Source organism: Arachis hypogaea, chromosome 2 (assembly GCF_003086295.3).
Source record: "Arachis hypogaea cultivar Tifrunner chromosome 2, arahy.Tifrunner.gnm2.J5K5, whole genome shotgun sequence".
NCBI classification, from domain to species: Eukaryota; Viridiplantae; Streptophyta; class Magnoliopsida; order Fabales; family Fabaceae; genus Arachis; species Arachis hypogaea.
Genome location: NC_092037.1, coordinates 88953761 through 88974546, shown reverse-complemented (window position 1 = coordinate 88974546; position 20786 = coordinate 88953761). Strand labels below are relative to the sequence as shown.

The following is a 20786-nucleotide window of genomic DNA, read 5'->3' as shown; positions in this document are numbered from 1 at the left end:
AAATGGGAAGATCCTAGATAGCAGAAAGTATACGATATGATTGAGGTGTATTTAAGCACTGATGATAGGCTGAAAAATGAGCAATTCAATTGAATACTAGAGGTCTTGATTTGTGTGGTGAGTGCAAGCTAGTAATCGGTCATTTTAATGCAATTATGGTGACACATGAGAAAGAAGGTAGAAGGGTCAAATCGATAACTTCAATTCATAATTTCATGGATTTTATTAATGGAGGAAGCCTCCGTGTGATTAGGTTTGAAGGCTCAAAGTATACCTGGTCTGATAGACAATTTGGTAGTGCACTAATTAAAGAGAGATTAGATCGGGATCAGTGTCTAATCAATGAAAGAATTCTTGTTCAGGGGCCTTACTCACGCATCTAAATGAAGTTGAATCAAATCATTGTTCATTGCTCCTAAATTCTGATGCATCATTCCTCAAACCTAAGAGGAGATTTAGGTTTCAGAAGCAATAGTGCAAAGAGAACAAAGTGATCAGCTTGGTGAAAGTAATCTGGACAGTGAAAATTGAAGGATCCCCAATGTAAAAACTATGCATGCATGCCATCGTTAGTTCGTAGAAAACCACTAGCTTAAACTTACAAACTCAATTTTTCCTACTCTCTGTAAAGCTCGAAGAGGAAGAGGAAAAAGGCATAGTGGTGAATGGAACGACTATTCAACAATTAGAGGAGGAGTTGGAGGAGCCCTATATAATGGAGAAACGGCACATTAGAAGGAAAAGTTTGGGGTTCAATGACTCAGGTGGGGTGATAATAATAGTTTTTTCATTCCAAGTTCCACACTAGGAATAGAAAGAATCAAATAACCATATTGATAAATGAAGAATGGCGAAGTAGCTCTATTCCAGTAGGGAATATAGATTATTGCTTAGAATCACTTTGAGGATCTATTCAAATCCTCTAATCGAAAGGACCTTACAATTGAATTAGAGAATATTTTTGTAAAAAATTGAAACAAGCACAAATAGAAGATTTAATATGACTGTTGTGATAAGGAGGTAAGAAATATTTTTCCGTTAATACTTTTTGGGCCTAAGTATGGTTTTACTATAAAGTTTTATCATTTGTTTGGGATATTGTAAGGGCTAATGTGATACAGAAAATATTTAGTTTCTTTTAGGGAAGGTTCATTTATTGAGGGCTTTTAATCATACTCTTATTTTCTTGATACCAAATGTTCCTAATGCTGATACTATAAAGCGAATTCACTCTATTAGTTTGAGCAGTATCTTCTATAAAATTATTTCTAAAATTCTGGTGCACAGGTTGCAGAATGTTATGGATAAATTTATTAGTCCCAACCAAAGCACCTTCATTAAAGGCCGACTTATCAGTGACAATATGCTAATTGTCATGAGTTCATATATTTCCTAAAGAATAAATAGTTTGGAGAAAGGGAGACGGTTGTCAAACTGGACATGAGCAAGGCTTATGATATGGTAGAGTGGAGTTTTGTCTGGACTATGTTAGAGAAAATAGATTTTTGCAAAAAGTGGGTGGAGTAAAGGAAAGAGTGTGTAATGACAGTCTCATGTTCTATTACTATAGAAGGACAACTTTATAGTTTTTTCAGATCATATAGAGGATTGCGACAAGACGATCCTCTCTTTAATCTCCTTATCTATTTCTTTTTTTTTTTTTGTAGATGAGCCATCCCATTTACTTTATAGAGGAGAACAGAGGCAAGAAATTGTTGGCTTGAGACTTAATTACATATGCCTAGCTATTAGTCACCTATTCTTTGTGAACAACTCAATTTTATTTAGTAGAGTTACAAAGGAGGATTTCTAGCACCTGTTAAATTTGTTACATTCCTATTACAAGGTTAGTGACCAACTCATTAAATAAGTCATCAGTGTGTTTTAGCTATAACACACCGGAGACATAAGGAATCAGTTGACGAATGTTCTACAAGTCTCCCATGTAGGAAACCAGGACATATATTTGGGGCTCCTTTCCATTGTTCATAGATCCAAGAAGGATACTTTTAACTATATTAAGGATAGAGTTTTCAAGAAGCTTTAGCATTAGAAACGATCCTTATTCTTATTTATAGATTGAGTTGTTTAAGTTCCCAAAGATCTTAATGGATAAAATACATAAAATGATTATGCAGTTTTTGTAGGGACAAAAGGGATAGGAGAGGAAGATACACTAGGTGAAATGAACTGTTATCTGTTGACCAATGCCTCGATGGTTTAAATTTTAAGAACCTCAGAGCATTCAATATGGCTATGCTCTCGGAAAACAAGATTTTAGGTTGTTGAACAATCCTAATTGTACGCAAAAAAAAAATACTTCAGGTATTCAAACTTTTTTAGGGCTAAATCAAGTAATAACCCGTCTTGTGGTAGAGGAGTTTGCTGGAAAAAAGAAAAATAATTAAAAAAGAGCTTGTTTGGAGGATAGGGAGGAGGAATTCAATAAAAGTATTGATAGATACTTGAATTAAAAATTATCCATTATTAGCCACAATTATTCAAACAAATAATGCACAACAAGCAGAATAAGTTGAATAGCTAATGATAGATCACAAAAATGGAATCATCAAGTAGTGATAGCATAATTTAGCTATGAAATTGCACATGTTATTTTACAAAAAAAAAATCAAAATGGAAAAACAGACCTACCCGATCACTCAAAAAGAAGGATTTGTACACTATTGCTTCGGGTTATAAGGTTGCCCACGAATTTTACCACCCACAGTTAAAATTACTCCCAGAATAATTCAAGTCGAAGCGACACTGATCTTCCTTGTGGGACCTGAAATACCCACCAAAGAGGCAAAGATCAAAGTTTTCCTATGGAGGTATTTCATAATCGATTACCAGTAAGAAAGAGACCCCATGAGATGTTACTTGCAGTTTTCTCGATTTGTTTGAGATTTGACTAGTAGGAGAAATCACTATGGCACTATTTATTGAGCTGTGCACAAGCAACGTAATGATGACATGGTATAACTCCAGGGTGATAACCTGCACCGTGACTGATGATGCAGCAGAGATATAAAATTAGTGGTTGAAGCTCATCAAAGACTTGAAACTAAGTAGAAATAGGGGGAAAAAGATCCAATTCGTAGCTTACCTTATGTAGCAACTTTGGATAGCAAGGAACAAACTAGTTTTTGAAAGAGAAGGCTTAAGCCATCAACAGATTTTGGAAGCAGCAACTCAATTTGGGGATGATTTTCAGGTATTGGAAAAGGAGAAAGATAATGTTTTAGAGCACAATTCTTATTCATAAATTTTTTTCTTTGTATGGTAGTCCATCGTTGACCCAAATTCTTAATTTTCATTCAATGAATTAAATTCCAACACTACAAGAAAAAGCAGTATTCGTAACAAAAAAAAATTATTACAAAAAATCGAACTTTTGAAACAAAAAAATTTTGTAACAAAAAAAGGCCGTTGCAGTATGTCCCGTTACAAAAAATTTTTGTAACAAAAAATAAAACTGTTACAATTTAAAGTAATATTTTGTAACAAATTTTCAGATACAAAAAATCAAAAGTCGTTACAAAAGTGATAACAAATTTTGATCTTCAAAATATTTTTGGTGACAATATATTTTTTCCTATAATAAAATTTTGTTACAAAATATAACTTGATTTTGTAACATTTGTTTTCTTTAGTTACAAAACACTATTTATTTTGTAATAATTTTTTAATACCAATTACATACATAATTTGTTAAATTATATTTTTTTAATTAATTAATATATTAACTAATTTACTAAGCAAGTCAACATTTATATAATATATAATAACATAGATAGTTCAAATATCTTTCATTTAACTAAGATTGTTTTATAAATCTTCAACATATAAACTTTAAAGTACAAACTAACAAGACACATTGAAGAATCCTAATGAACTAGATAGATATATAGGACAAGAAAAATAAGAAATTATAAATCTACAAAATATAAACTACAAATTACAAACTCCATCATGTTCATACAGCTCCTTTCTCATGGAGAAGCTTCTAATAAGTGCCACATACCTGAAAAGACCACCAACCAAAAACACTAGCTTAAGAAACAAGATTTGTTTTTCCTTTAAAAATGCACAGGAAAAACAAAAAACTATACTCATATTATTCAACAATGAATACAAACTCTAAAATTCTTACTATGTCCTTTCCCAACTCTTTTTCAGTTGAGCAACGTACTTAGCAACCCTTTTGATGGCTTCTATCTATCGATCTAACAATTGAAGAGTATTGTTTAAACCTTAATAAAGTAATTTATTAAAAAAATTTGCACAATCTCACACAATAAACTTAAATAATCATAATAATCATGATCATTTATACTAACTATTTCCAGATTATGATATAATATTTTTGCAAGAATCACTTGTCACTGTTTAATATAAGAAACAAGATATAATTATTCTGATACTGATTAATAGTCTAGTGATAAGTTTAGATCGAATAGAAGGTGCATTAGTTAGTTTAAATAGGAAATTTAAATCAACATATTTACTTATTTATTAATTGAGTTTAATTTTAATATATTAATAGTACAAACTATTTTATATTGTTGTATAATTACATCTATTTTTTTAGATTATCATTCACACAACCAAATATAAAAAGTAATTATTTTTTATATATGATATTATATAATTAAATTCACATGTAAATTACTTTATTCTAATCAGGTATTAAAATTAAATTCTTATTTACTTTTGACTCACCTATTTTCAACATTCAAATTCATTCCTTTTCGATGGATGAAATAATTAAATTTAGATATAAATGAGCCTTGACGCAATTTATTTTTAAATTAAAAAATATATATTATATACAAAGTTAGTTTTCATATATATCAACAATATTTTTTTCTAACAAACAATTTAAAGGCATTTTTTATCATACAGAAGTAGAAATCATGTATTTTGATTTATCATGATTGATGTATTCAATGCACAATCTGTACTAATAACGATCATTTTTTTATATATTAAGAAAAATATTAAAGGACGAAGATGATTTATTATTTTTAGATTAAAAATATATTGTTAAATTGTTAGACTAAGATTTAATTTGATAAAATTTTTTAAAAAGGTACTTGTTGTCACAGTAAATTTTAGAAGATTAAATTTAACAGTATTTGTACAATTTTCTGGAGTGTTTGAGAATGCTCTAGATGGTTTCAGAACGTTCTAGAATGTCCTTGAAGGTCCCGGAATACCCTATAAGATTCTAGAAGACTCGGAAAGGTCATAGAGTATTCTAGAAGGGGGTAGATGTATATAGAAGTATAAAGAGTGATATGGAATAATCTAGAAACATTTAGAAAGTTGTGGTAGGATAGATATTTGTAAAAAAGGTTCTGGATGATTAATCTGAATTAATTAGATTTAATCTTAACCATTCATTGATGAGGTGGATGACTATAAATAGGGGTGAGAGTTAGAGTTTGTGGGTGTGTGTGAATCATTTGTAACAAACACTTGAGCAATAAAGTGTTCTTCCACCAAAGCTTCTTTTCTCTTGTGTTCTCTTGTATTCTTAGCTTTTTTGCTAAGTATTGAGGGTTAGGCTGACTTGGTCTTAGCTCAAAAGGTTGAGTAAGTCTGAGTGCCGGCACGGTAGCGTTGAAGTGTGTCCAAGGTCGTGACAATTTGGTATCAGAGAAAGGTTCGAGAGGGAGCACAAGTGGTTTATGGGTATGACTTCTAGTGTAACCATGAAGCATGTTGAGTCTCAAAGGGGAAGGGATGCTATTCCTTCTCAATGGGGAGGCAGGAAGGCCCGTTCTTCAAGTGAGCCTAGAGGTAAGGACTCTAACTTCTTAGAAGAGAGAGTTTCTATGTTGGAGAATGTTCTATCCTCTATGGATGAGCGCTTCCAAATGATAGAACATATCAACATAACAAGGAAAGCTTTGAGACTCACGTGTTAGGAGAACTAGATGCTTTCAAAGAAAGCATGCTCCAAATCAAAGAGAAGTTTGAGAATTCCTTGAAGTTATTTGAGAAAGTTCGAGTTTGGTTTGAGGAGGCAAAATCTCGACCAACCATTATAAGGGAGACGACAAAGATTGATCTTCCAAATCCAAAGGAGCTCAAGGGCGTGAGGGACGCTTGAGAGGTGGAGAACTTTCTATGGCAAATAGAGAGGTACTTTGAAGGCCAAAGGGTGATCGAAAAAGCAATAAAGTTATGTATTGCAGCTCTCTACCTTTCTCATAATGCTACTTTGTGATAGAGGAGAAAATGCGTAGATATAGAGAAAGGTACTTGCAACATAGCCACATGGAAAGATTTTAAAAGGGAGTTGAAAAGACAATTTTTTTCCGAGAATGTGGTCTATGAAACAAGAAAGATGTTGAGGGAGTTGAAGCACAAGAGTACAATTAGCGACTATGTAAAAAAGTTCACTACTCTCACGCTTCAAATCCCTAACTTAGCATCAGAAGATGCATTGTTCTTCTTCATTGATGGACTCCAACCTTGGGCAAAGCAAGAATTACAAAGAAGGAATGTTAAGGATGAGGCCATCGTAGTGGCCGAATCATTCACTGAGTATCATAGAGGAGACTCTAAACCCAAGTCTTCCTCCAAACCTAGTTCTACTAAAGGTGGGGGAGACAAGAGGAAGAGTTTCTCAACCAAGAAGGAAGAAAAATACTCTTCAAAGAAAGAGTACGAGGAAAAGAAGAAGGCTTTCATGCTCAAAGGAGGATGCTTCGTGTGCAAGGGACCACATCAAATGAAGGATTGTCCCAAGTTAGGAACTCTGGCATCTATCGCCGAAGAATGAGAGGCCCAAACTCAAGTAAATAAGTGTGTTGGATCTATCCAACTCATGAATGCTGTGAAGGGCAAAGAAGCAAGCAACACAGAAAAGAAAGGTTTGATGTATGTCAAGACCGTTGTCAATAAAAAAAACCCATCATGGCTATGATCGACAATGGTGCTACAGACAACTTTATCATGCCTGATGAAGCAAAGAGGCTTATATTGAAGATCATCGAAAAGAATGGCTGGTTCAAACCCATGAATACCAAGGGTGAACCTCTTAAGAGAGTAGCAAAAGGGGTTGAGATGACTCTTGGTTCTTGGAAGGGCCTTGTGGATTTCTCAGTAGCACTGATGGACGATTTTAAAATAGTCATCGGACTCGATTTGCAAAGGAAGGAAAATATAATATCTATGCCATACTACGACATAGTATTCATAATGGAGAAAGGTTCTCCATGGATGGTCCCTACAGTCTCTAAAGTTGGAGGACCACCGATGCTCTCTGCTATGCAACTCAAGAAAGGGTTCAAAAAGGGAGAGATTATAATTTTGGCTCTATTGTAGGAGGAGTCAACATCTGAAAGAGAAGACGTTTCTCCCAAAATCAAAGAAGTCATTGAAGAAAATAAGGATGTAATGCCTCCCGCGTTTCCAAAACAGCTATCACCTAGGAGGAAGGTGGAGCACAAGATTGAATTGGAGTCAGGAGTAAAGCCATCTGCCTCAGCACCTTATAGGATGGCACCACCAGAACTTGAGGAGTTGAAGAAGCAACTCAAGAATTTGCTAGATTCTGGATTTATTCGTCCATAAAAGACACCTTATGGCGCACCAGCCTTGTTCCAAAAAAAGCATGATGGTTCGTTGAGACTATGCATTGACTATCGAGCACTTAACAAGGTAACCATCAAGAACAAATACCATATTCCTTTGATAGCCGATTTGTTTGATCAACTTGGTAGACCCAAGTGGTTCTCAAAACTGGATTTGAGGTCAGGATATCACCAAGTGAGGATTGCCGATGGTGATGAGCCTAAGACCACATGTGTCACGAGGTATGGATCGTATGAGTGGTTGGTGATGCCTTTTGGCTTGACCAATCCTCCTGCGACCTACTGTACCTTGATGAACAAGATCTTTCGACCTTACCTTAATTGGGTTGTAGTGGTCTACTTGGATGATATTGTTATCTATAGCAATACTTTGGAGGAACATGTGGAACACTTACGAACCGTGTTTAAGATCTTGCGAGAGAATAACCTATATATGAAAAAGTAAAAGTGTTTCCTTTGCAAGGGATGAAGTTCACTTCTTGGGACATTAAAGATGGAACTCTCTGCATGGATCAAGAAAAGGTGAAGGCTATCAAAGAATTAGAGCCGCCAAACAATGTATCTAAATTGAGGTCATTTCTTGGGTTGGCTAATTACTATCGAAGGTTTATCAAGGGATACTCCACCAAGGCTGCACCATTAACTGATCTTCTCAAGAAGAATCACTCTTGGGAATGGTCAAAAGAGTGTCAAAAGGCCTTTGATGAGTTAAAGGCTGCTGTTATAGAAGGATCAGTACTAGCACTGCCCGACTACTCGAAAGTGTTTGAAGTCTACACTAATGCTTTTGAATATACTATTGGAGGGGTTCTGATACAAGAAGGACATCTTATTGCCTTTGAGAGTCGCAAGTTGAATGATACAGAGAGGTGATACACCGTCCAAGAGAAGGAGATGACTGCAGTGGTGCATTGTCTGAGAACTTGGCATCACTACTTGCTTGGTTCACACTTCATCGTCAAGACAGACAATGTAGCTACAAGCTACTTCCAAACTCAGAAGAAGTTAAGCCCTAAACAAGCTAGGTGGTAAGATTTCTTGGCTGAGTTTGATTTCGAATTTGAATACAAGTCAGGCAAGACTAATGTGGCAGCAGATACGCTGAGTCGCAAGGCTGAGTTGGCGGCCATTTCTATGGTTGAAGGAGATATTGTGTATACCATCAAGGAAGGGTTGCATCCCCGATCCATTATCCAAGAAGTTGGTGGAGTTGGCTAGAGAAGGTAAGACCAAAAGATTTTGGTTAGAAAACAACCTTCTCTACACTAAAGGGAGAAGACTATAGGTCCCTAAATGGGAAAATCTAAGAAGAAAATTAGTGAGAGAATGCCACGAAACCAAGTGGGCTTGTCACTAATGTGAGCGAAGGACCTTGGCACTCATTGAGTCTTCTTATTATTAGCCTCAAATGAAAGATGAAGTGGAGAGCTATGTAAAGACTTGTTTTGTGTGCCAACAAGAAAAGATTGAAAAACAAGACACCAAGTGGATTGTTGGAACCTCTGCCTCCATCAGAGCGACCATGGAAAAGTGTCTCTCTAGATTTCATCTATGCCTTACCGAAGTCTGAGGGGTTTGGATCTATTATTGTGGTAGTGGATCGATTTTCGAAGTATTCTACCTTTATACCTGCCCTACTGACTGCATGCAGAGGAAGCAGCACGACTATTCTTCAAGAATGTGGTGAAGTACTGGGGATTGCCTAAGAGAATCATTAGTGATCAAGATCCATGCTTCACAGGACGACTATGGACAAAGCTGTTCAAACTCCTTAGGTCAGAGCTTTGTTTCTCAACAAGCTTCCATCCTCAAACCGATGGGCAGACTAAGAGAGTGAATGCCTTACTTGAGTGTTACTTGAGGCATTTTGTAAGCGCTAATCAGAAGGATTGGACAAAACTCCTAGACATTGCTCAGTTCTCATACAATCTGCAAAGGAGTGAGTCTACAGGGAAGAGCCTATTCGAGATTTTGACTGGACAACAGTCGCTTACACCTCACTCTCTTTCTTCCTCTTACTCAAGGAAGAGCCCTGGAGCTTATCATATGATTAAGTCATGGGAAGAACAAGCAGATGTCACTCGTTCTTACCTCGACAAAGCTACCAAGAGGATGAAGAAATGGGCAGATAAGAAGAGGAGGCATGCAAGCTATCAAGTGGGAGACAAGGTAATGATCAAACTTCTTCCACAATAATTCAAAGCCTTTTGCAAAGTTCATAAGGGTTTAATCCGCAAATATGAATGGCCATTTGAGATCATTGGATGTGTTAGGGAGGTTGCTTACAAAGTACAACTCCCTCCCTCTATGAAGATCCACCCGGTCTTCCATGTGAGTATGCTTAAACCATATCATGGAGACCAAGACGAATCGAGTAGGGGTGACTCGAGTCGTGCTCCGCCCGTGGTGATTAGATCCTTTGATAAAGAGATCGAAGAGATATTAGCTAATCGTATCATGCGACGAAGAGGAGTACCACCAAGTATCCAATACTTGATCAAGTGGAAAGGACTCCCGATAACCGAAGCTAGCTGGGAAGCTCGTGAAGATTTGTGGCAATTCCAAGAACACCTAGAGCACTACAATGAACAAAATGCGACGAGGACGTCTGAGCATTAGGTGGGGGAGAATGTCACGGTAAATTTTAGAAGGTTAAATTTAACAGTATTTGTATAGTTTTCTGGAGTGTTTGAGAATGGTCTAGATGGTTCCGGAATGTTCTAGAATGTCTTAGAAGGTCCCAGAATACCCTAGAAGGTTCTAGAAGACTCTAGAAGGTCATATAGTATTCTAGAAGAGGGTAGATGTATATAGAAGTATAAAGAGTAATATGGAATAATCTAGAAACATTTAGAAAGTTGTGGTAGGATAGATATTTGTAAAGAAGGTTCTGGATGATTAATCTGGACTATTGATTATATTTAATCCTAACCATCTATTGAGGAGGTGGATGGCTATAAATAGGGGTGAGAGTTAGAGTTTGTGGGTTTGTGTGAATTATTTATAACAAACACTTGAGCAATAAAGTGTTCTTCCACCAAAGCTTCCTTTCTCTTGTGTTCTCTTGTATTCTTAGCTTTCTTGTTAAGTATTGAGGATTAGGCTGACTTAGTCTTAGCTCAAGAGGTTGAGTAAGTCCGAGTGCCGGCACGATAGCGTTGGAGTATGTCCAAGGCCGTGACATTGTGCTCCTTATTTTATATTTGATAAACTAAAAAGATCATGTATTTGTGTTTGTAGTTTTTAAAAGCATATAAAATATAAGGTTGTATTGAAAAGAAGTAATATTGATTCAATTACTTTTTCGCAAAAATATAGTCAAACTAGAATAAAATGATACAAATGCAACCCAATACAGTTTACAAACTAATCAAATCATTAAATTATATAACCTAAAAGCATTCATCAATGTTCCAAGAAAAATTTAGAAACACCTACAAATCAGATAGATATTTGATTATCTTTTTTAATTGTAGGAAAAATGAATGACTTTTGGAGTAGCTGACCTTTGGAAGCATTGGCTTGATGTATTGGCCTCTATCCTCTGAAAATATGACATTCTTTGCCCTTCCAGCCCTCCCACGGCGTCTCTGAGCTTGTTAGGCAAAGAAGAGAAGTTTCTCATCTACCAAGCCATCTTCAGCATCAAAGATAAACTCTTCAGGTAATTGCTCTTGCTGCTGCTCATTCTCTTTATCATTTTCATCCTGTGCAAAATGAAAAATATTTAAAATTGTATAAGAACAACAAGGTGGATACTAAAAGAATTAGGAAACCCACTGGACAGGAATGGCTAATATATTTTCTGGCCAACATTTATTGCTTTCAAAAACATATTGTAATCAAAGTTTTGTTGACTTGAAAGATGCTTTACTCAACCTCTTGTTCTTCCTCTTCATTCTGTTCATCGCCTTCTTGGTTTTGGGGAGGTGGAGGTGGAGGGGGAGGCTGCTGATTTTGCTACTCTAGTGGGTTTTCACTAACAATTGACCGGAGAAGAATAACCAGTTCTACCTGTATCAAAAAAGAAATGTTAAATAATTTATCAAAAAGACTGTTTATTTTAGAAAGTAATATTGATGTGCGAAACTTGCACTTAAAGAAAGCTTACAGCTTTTTTCAGGTCATCCACATAAACCTTATCACGTCCCTCCAGAGCAGCTAAGCACTTTGCAACACGAACATCATATAGCTTAGCTCGGTGCCCCCGTTGTTCATAATAACTATTTGAAATGTTCAATCCATATGACTAGGGCTTGCAAAAAATGGCTTGGTATAACTACTGTGATCACAGAGCATTTTTTTCTCTCTCTCTATTGAATTAAGTATATTTGTAGATGACCAAACAAGATGTCAGAATGATTCAACATTCTTTTTAAAATTTTATCTCTTATTGAAGCAAAAGTTCAACTACTTATGTATCTTTAAAAACTGTAGCAAAAAATTTGAAGGATGTATTTATCTGCAAATAACAAAAGAATGAGACTTCCATGCTAATGTATTTCACAAGACAGAAGAATCAGTTACCACCCTCAAGGGACAAAATGTTCTGAAATGAAATCAATATAGGATCAAAGTAATCACAATTAGTTCAAATAACTTCTGGATATCTCCTGCGATACATCAAATATATAAAAAAATTTGTGCTGAAATTTAACAAGTTATAGAGAATTAACCTGACAACCACCTCGTAAAGCTTCGAAAACCAGGTACTTCAATTGTTCTCTACTAATGGAAACATCCTTTAGATACTCTCTAGCCAAGATGATCTGCAGTAGGAAAATATTGCAAATACTATAACATTTAATTGACAACCTACAGATAAAAGCTAATATCAACAAACCTTAAAAAGAACAAGGGCCAATAAATTTTGTAAATTCAGTTGTTTGGTTGTAGAATGTCTATATCTTTGACTTAGAAAGCAAAGTTTTTGGATAAATGCCTATGGCTTCTGCCTATCAATCTTGAGTTCTTGACATTATCAGTTTTGAGAAAATGTTATTTTTGTTATAGCCCTGCCAGAAAAACTATAGTAGTTAGTATAACATCACTTTTAGGTGTTTTCATTTCCTAAGTCCATATATCAGTCCTAAGACTACTCTTATTTATTCTCTTAATTTTCATATATCGCCACTAAAATCGTTATTGGAGAGATCAAGTGTTTGAAGCTTTTCTAGGCTTCCAATTGCTGTAGGAATCTGACCAGAAATTATATTGTTCTAAAGCAACTTGTACCAATTAAGCATCACTGTAACTGTATCTACTTTGAGTGAATATAAGTTTATAATATATCATGTACCAAAGAATTTGAAAATAAATATTCATTCAATCAATAAGAGCAAAGGCAACTGATTCAGAATTGAACCAACATCCAAAGCAAGAACTATACAAGAGACTTAAATGAAAATCCGGACAATTTACATAGATTGTAAGTTAGTAAGGTTTTCAACTCAAGGAGATAGAGTATCAGACAAGTTCTGACTAGGCATTCCCCTGATATGAAAAGAAAAGATCTTTAGAAGAAAGAAAAAATAATTCAAACTACTCAAATTTGTTTGGTTTATTTTCTTATATAAATATCTTGAAACTTGTTTGCTACTTTCATAAAACACTTCAAAATCTAAACTTACAATACTGAAACAGAGCCATCAAGGTTACAAGTAATCATCCTTCAGCTGCAAGGATCAACAGAATTACTATCCCAATTCTCCAAGACACTGTGAGGATCATTCAATTCATTCTTTATCGCCATCAAAGCTAGAACTGTTTAGTGAAGAAACAGAAAGAAGGGTAAGAACTAAAACCTCCCATCAATTGATTCACTTGAGAATATGCCACTATGTAACGGGTAATTAAGAAGTACTTAAGAGTTAAGATTCTCAAGGCAAAAAAGAAAAGTAAATAACAAGTCACAGAATAGCATCATCATCAATCTTTCAGCTATCATTCCTAGTATTTTTCAGCATAATTAACTTGACCAAAGATCAAAATGAAAAAGGGAAGCGGGGAAGAAAATTAAAGAAAAGGCTAACCTTCATAGTTTATGCCAGAAGGAGAAAGAACAGCAGCAAAAATCTCCTTCATCAACAGAAGAAGTGAACATAACAGCCATGAAACCAATCTGCTTTGTTCCATGCTGTATTCTTATTTCAATAATAATGCCTTCCTCCACACACAACAATAAAAACCACACGATTACAAATTTTTTAACTATATGGACTTATTTGAAATTTGGTTACTATCCAAACCAAATATTATTCTATCGTATATATGCAGGAGGATTTAAGTAGAGACAAGTTTGTCTTGGTTAGCTTTATCATCAGTAACAAAATTTGCCTTTCTTCTTATGGCTTTATCACCAATAGAAAAATTATGGGTGATTCATTAGTAAGACATATAGAATAGAAGAATTACAGCTAACAGAGCTCTAAGCAGATCACTAAGTTCAACCCTTGTAAAGCATAATCCATAATCGTATTCTCTTAGAAGGATCACTATCACATTGCAGCAAGAAGCAGCAGCAAAAGAAAAAAGATAGTGCAGTGAAAGGAAACACTAAAAATTGAAAAACCATGAGGAAAAAAGTTTCAACAACAAATTTTAAATCAAACTAATTACTAACATAAAAAAAAACAAATCTAACTAAACCTAATCTAATCAAAACCTAAAAATCCACTAATAAGAAAATAAATCTAACTAAACTAATTACTAAAATCAAACTAACTAAACAAAATTAATTGAATTTAACAAAAATTAAAAAAAAATTTTGAAACCAAAACCTGGAAGCATTGACTGGAGGAGATGATGGCTGCGCCGCTGAGAAGATATGTGAGCCAGAACTGAGTGGGCATAAAAGGAGAGAGAGAGGCACGGCGGTGGTGGGGACAGATGCTACTACAAGTGGCGCCGGCGTGCTGGAGCTCATCACCTGATACGAAGAGAACAGGAGGTTGAGCTTGATTTGTTCTGCGAACAAGAAAAAACGAGAAAGCCAGGGGCTGTGTTCTACTGGTTCAGTGTTTAAAAGAGAGGAGAAGAAGGAGAAGGTAGCTGCGGTGGTTAGGGTGGCGGCGGTGGCGCTGTGAGTGGGGAAAGGAGGAGAAGAAGCTCGTGCGACGGAGAAGCTCGTTGAAGGAGAGAGGAACAACTCATTTGATCTGTGATTTTATGTGTGTGAAAGGAGCTCGATAGGGTGGGGATGAAGTTAGATTTAAATTAAAATTTTTCGACGAAAAATTTTAAATTACAGACGAATTTTCTGTCTATAATAATTTAATAAAACACAGCATTTTTGTTCATTTATTTACAGACGAATTTTCTGTCTGTAACTATTTTTCATGAAAAAAATTAATTTTTCCGACAAAATTATTGACGAATTCTCTTTTTCGTCTGTAATAACTAGTTTTCTAGTAGTGTAAAAAAAGATATAAAAAACCAAAACAAAAATTAAAAACAAAATATAACACTAATTATAACTTAGATTCTTTGTCAATAAGAGCACGAAAAAGGATAAATACCTACCAATTTTTAAAAGCAGTGAAGCATTATGTATCAAGTTGTATAACCTTGGTGATTGTAGAACAAGCCTCTCAACATCTCTAATGTATAAAATGATGGGAGCAGTTTCTGAGATAGACACCAAGACCTGCACAAAGAAAATCTTCTTAGAACTTCTTTTTCCAAAATCTATAGAACAGAGTAGGTTGTTATTAAATATGAGATAATAGAAGTTTAAGAAAATTAAATTACCTTGTAAAGTGACTGAACAAATAGTTTTTCATCGAAACATAAGCTACTCATTCGCTTTAAAGAAGCTACAAACAAAATCTGAAATAGTAAGCATAATATTGCAACACAATAAGAAGCAACACTACTTATATTAGATGCAGCAGAGCCATTCCTCCTAAGCTTTAAAACATTTTTCAAACCTTCAGCACCAACACTTTGTTGATGTAAAGTACCTATAAGATCAAAATATAGTTATAAAATGAAATTAGCAATTAATATCTAGGACAAGATCAATAACAAGATGATGTCAATTAATGCAATCCTAAAAAAATTTGGCTAGAAAATTTGAGCTTTACTTTCTCTAGTACCTGTAGTTTCAAATTGTTCAGTCAATACAAACATTTAAGGAAATCACACAGCCAACATAACCAAATGATTCAACTCAAATTAAATGAGGCCTGCAACATTGAAAACAAGATACTTTGCAGAGCATGGTTCTTTATGTCCTGTCACCTAAAGTTTGAAGATCCATGAACAATGGCAGAGTTTTGGTAATATCAACAATCTGCTGAAATTCAAAGCAAGGACTAAAATTGAATTAAAACCAGAACATGATAACCATAGCAGTGACAGTCCAAACCTAAGGAAAAGATAAGATGAATACCAAGGTAACCGAATTAGAACTAGCAGCAACTTCAACAGTCCCACGGTAACACTAGCATCAATATTCAACCTAATTGTAGCAGAAAATAGGATAATAGTAGAGTAAAAGTGGAATTAGAACAAGTTTAAGGAAGTGAAGGACCTAAACCAAAATAGAGGCAGCAAGGATACCTCCATCAGTGACTCTAACAGCAGCGTAGAGTTCAGTGATGGTCACGGCGGCTTTCGACTAGCCCAGCGACGACAATAGCAGCGGTGGTGGCCTCCATCATCCTCTTTCGCGTCTCTCTCTATTTTGTTCTGCTTCTCGACAGGGACTAGGTGGAATAGTGACGACGGTACAAACAGCGCCCCTCCTCCTCTTCTTCGCAGCTGAGGTGACGTCTACGGTGGCAGCAGCGGCGACGGAGGCTTCAGTGGTAACCGAAACGGCCTTCTCCTCTTCTTCTCGTCGCGTCTCCTCTCACTTTCTCTCTCGCGCGTCGTTCTCCTCTTCTCGTAGGAACTCGACAGACATGACGGCGACCTCAACCGCGACAGCTTGGCCGCGATGGAGGCGGCCCTCCTTTCTCCCTCGTGCTCTTTCCCTTTCTTTCTTTATCTGGTTCTCCGTTTTCCCCCTTCTCCTTCGAGCTTCCCCTGTTTCCTTTCTTTCCCTTTCTGAACGTAGGTTTAGGGATTTTGGGTATAAATTTAGGAATGTAGTGAAATTAGGGTTTTATTTGGTACTTCTAGAGTTAAGGTAAAATATATACGAGTAATATAATAATTTTACAAAATATTTATGATAGAATAACAATTTAGAATTCAAATATAATACGGTAAAAGTTAATTTCGAAACACATATAATTTTATTTACCAATTTATCAATGGGCTCAAACAATTATTTTTCTAATTTAAATTATTTTTAGTTTAAATTATTTTGGAGAGTGTGTAAATTAGATTTTTATTTGAGAATTTTAATAAAATTAGAGTATAGAGTAGGTATTTTTAATAAAATTAGGAGTAATTAAATTACTAAAGTTTTAAATTCTAAATAAAAAATATCTAAATATTTATGAAATTTATATGAGTTATAATTAATTTTAAACTCAAAATCTCATAACTTAGTTTTAATTACTTTTTGGTAAATAATTTTTTAAAAATAAAATCATGAATAACTATAATACATCACAATATAAATAATTTATTATATATTTTCTAACAATCGAAAGTTTTACCGGCTTAACGATGAGTGTTGGGTTATGGTAGATTTAGGACTAGTAGAGAGAGAAAAAAATTAGAGCTCTATATTTTATTCTTAAGGAAGTTTTTCAAAATTTTATTTAAATGGACGAGAACGACAAACAGCATAATAAAAAATAAAGGTAAGGATTAGAATTATGATTTTTACTTTTTATATTTGTTTTTATTTTTAAATTTTAACTATTTTTGTTTATGTTTAACAATTAATTTTTTTAATTTAAAAAATTAATTTTTAATCAACATTTAAGACTTAATTATTAGTAAAATTATATATGAATTTTATAAAAAATATAAAATAATATATACCATTTTTAAAAATAAATAATTTAATCTTTAATTTTTTAATAAAAAATAAATAATTAACACAAATAATATTTTAAAAATAAAATTTTTAAAATAAAATAAAATTATCTTAAAGATTTTAACATTTTAAAATAATTTTTTTAGTTACAAAAATTTTTGTATTTTGTGACAAACAAATAATTTGTTACAAATAATATTGAATTTTGTGACAAATTAATTATTTGTTACAAAATAATTGGAGCTTTTGAAATAAATGGATATTTTGTTACAAAATATTTTAAATTTTTGCAACAACTTTATCTTTTGTTATAAAATATTTTAAAATTTTGCAACAAATCACTGGTTCGTTACGAAAGCCAATATAATTTGTAATAAAAAAATCAAGTCGTTCCAAAATATCAAAATGTTTTGTAACAAATTGTATTGTTGTTACAAAATATTATTATTATGTAACAATTACTAATTTTTGTTACAAAAAAATAATTTTTTGTAACAATTTTAAATTTGTTACAAAACTTTTGTTACAAATGTTTCATTTTCTTATAGTGGTATCTTTGATTAAAAAAAAACAACACAACATATAAATACACAAATATATGGGACTGATTTAGTGCATAACTTTTTTATGCAAATAGTATTTTTGCTAAATTTTAGATTTAAATAAGCTCTATTTTTTAGTTTTACAAATTTTTAATTAAATTCTTATATCAAATAAAAAATCCAATTAATTTATTGTTAACCATTAACTATTTTTTTGTTAAAAAGAATTATGAAATATTTTTAAATATTTGATTTTGTGTTTAATAAATTATGGAATATTTAATTAGAAAATGATTTATAATTGTTATACCTTTTTTGAAAGAGAATAATTAATAATAATTTAATTAAGATATTTATCTATTGAAAGAATTTATTTATAAAATTTTAATTTTAAGAACCTAATAAAAAATATATATACAAAAATAATCATTCATATAAAATACATGCTACTTGAAAATTTAAAATATAAAATATATATTAAAAATTGTGTAAAATAATACATATATTTATATAAAAATATATGTTAATTGATTTGGCAATTATTTTTTGTATGTATATAATATTGTTTTTATAAGTTTGTTGAGATTATAAAAACTTATATGATAATTAAACTTAAATTTTATAATGCAAAAACTTTTTTAAAGTATTAAAAATAAGAAGGTAAGGAGCAAATAATTATTTTCCATTTGAAAACTTCTAATTCTGAAACAATAGTTTTAAATTAAAGTTTTTCTAATGCAAAAAATAAAAAATGCTATACGCACAAAAAAACACTCACCAAGTATTAGCACAAAAAACACTCACCAAGTATTATATATATATATATATATATATATATATATATATATATATATATATATATATATATATATATATAGCTTAACTTAATTTTAATTTATATTTTATATTTTAACATATATAACAGAATATTAGAAATGATAAATAGTCAAGCATACTCTTAATCAAGTCATGTAAATATATACACATACTTTTTGTTTTTTTTTTATTTGATTTTTTTTATTGTCCTCTTTTATCATCATTATCGTCATCTCCTCTTTTTTCTCCCCTTTCTCTTTTTTTTTTATTTCTTCTTCTTCTTTTTTCTCTTTTTTTGTCCTCCTCGTCTTCGATCACTACCACCACCATTATCATCATCATCTTCTTCTTCTTCTACATATGTTAATAACAAAACTATTGAATATAAGAATTTTGGTTCATAGCATAAAAATTTTAGCATAAAACATTAAAATTTTATGATCATCAGCACATAAATTTTTTAAGTATCACAAACTCAAAATATTAAAATCCAACCAACAAAATACATTCAAGATATCAAATATTATCAGAACTTAAGACAAAATTATTAGATTAAAAATAAAAAATTAGTATAGAAAAATAATAAAAAAAGTAATTGTGTAAATCCTGCAAAATTAGCAAATACTTAACTAAAAAATTAATGTTTAATTAGAAAAAATAAAAATATAAATCTAATATTAAAATAGGATAGAACTCTTCAAAACGATAATTTTGACACCAATTTCAAAGAATTTGATTCAAGATTGAATCGAACGGGACAAACCGATTGAACCGGGCCCAAAATGGACCCAAGGCCCAATTCAACCCATTAAGCCTAAAAGGAAGACAACCTCTTCACCCTTCAACTTCATTCATGCGGAAACATTTCAGCAAAGGGGGAAGAACATGTATTAAGTTCACAAACCCTTGGCTTTGATTAAATTCCAATAACTTTTGATCCGGAGCTTCGATCGCCGCACCGTTTGCGGTCACATGTCTGCAGTGACGAGCTCTACAAAGTTCGATACCTTTCAAGGTAAGAAAATCATAAACTCAGCTCCTATTCTCTCTTCTTCACATCTGAAATGTTAAGATTTTTAGTGTGGTAAGATTTTGGTTAAATTGATGTTATAGGATCAAATTGACTTGAGGAATTTGTGGGCTTTGGTTTGATTGAGGCACATACAAGGTAAGGTTCATCAACCCTAGCCAATTTTGGTTCTAGTATGTTATGGTGATATATGTAAAATTTGATGTATAAGTGTATATGTTGGAGCTTGAATTGTGAGCATTGAAACTTTGTGGAGGTTGGATATTTGAGCTTTGATGATTTTGGGGGCTTGAAGGGCTGTGTTGGTTGGTGTTTCGCCTTGGACAACACGCAAAAATCGGCCAAAGTATGCTTTAGGTTTTGCGTATTTAATATATAATGTCTGCGAAAACTTAGGCTAGATGACCATAGGATAAGAATGAATGTATGAGGGTGTAAATTGCTTAGTGCCTTGTTGATAACTATGAACCAAGTTGAGTATGGATTTGTTATTTAATATTGAGAATAGAAATTTGAATGTTAAATGATCATTTAATGATGGTTGATAAAATAATATTAATGAATGTGTATAGATGATGAATTGTTGAAGGTCTTCATGATATAGTTGTGGAATTATACATGAGAATTATTTAGAATTGAGGTATGATGGATGATGGAAGGATGTAGAGTTGTGTTGTGGTGGTATTGCATATGTTGTAACTAATTCTGTGATGATCGAAATTGCATGGAACCAAGTCCTGGTTAAACTTCGGAATATTTGGAATTGAACTAGAGAATTTGGGATCTTTTTGGTAAATATATGATTTATGGTGAATTTTCAAATTGTAGTCGTGGAATCTGATTTTACTGCAGCA

The 20786-nt window shown here is 33.0% G+C and overlaps 2 long non-coding RNA genes across 3 annotated transcripts; one reads left to right on the top strand and one right to left on the bottom strand.

Moving 5' to 3' along the window:
* Positions 1 to 3768: 3768 nt before the first annotated feature.
* LOC112719875 (uncharacterized) lies at positions 3769 to 11845 on the bottom strand. Of its 2 annotated transcripts, XR_011869583.1 has the most exons (4): positions 11719 to 11845; positions 11487 to 11621; positions 11114 to 11314; positions 3769 to 4024 (listed from the first exon to the last, which is right to left on the bottom strand). It is a non-coding gene; the product is annotated as an uncharacterized lncRNA (long non-coding RNA). The 2 variants fall into 2 exon arrangements; XR_003161922.3 differs by lacking the exon at positions 3769 to 4024 and having other exon boundaries at positions 10966 to 11314.
* On the top strand, positions 11080 to 12102 carry LOC140177925 (uncharacterized). The gene is made up of 2 exons (XR_011869586.1): positions 11080 to 11271; positions 11721 to 12102. It is a non-coding gene; the product is annotated as an uncharacterized lncRNA (long non-coding RNA).
* The last annotated feature ends 8684 nt before the right edge of the window (positions 12103 to 20786 follow it).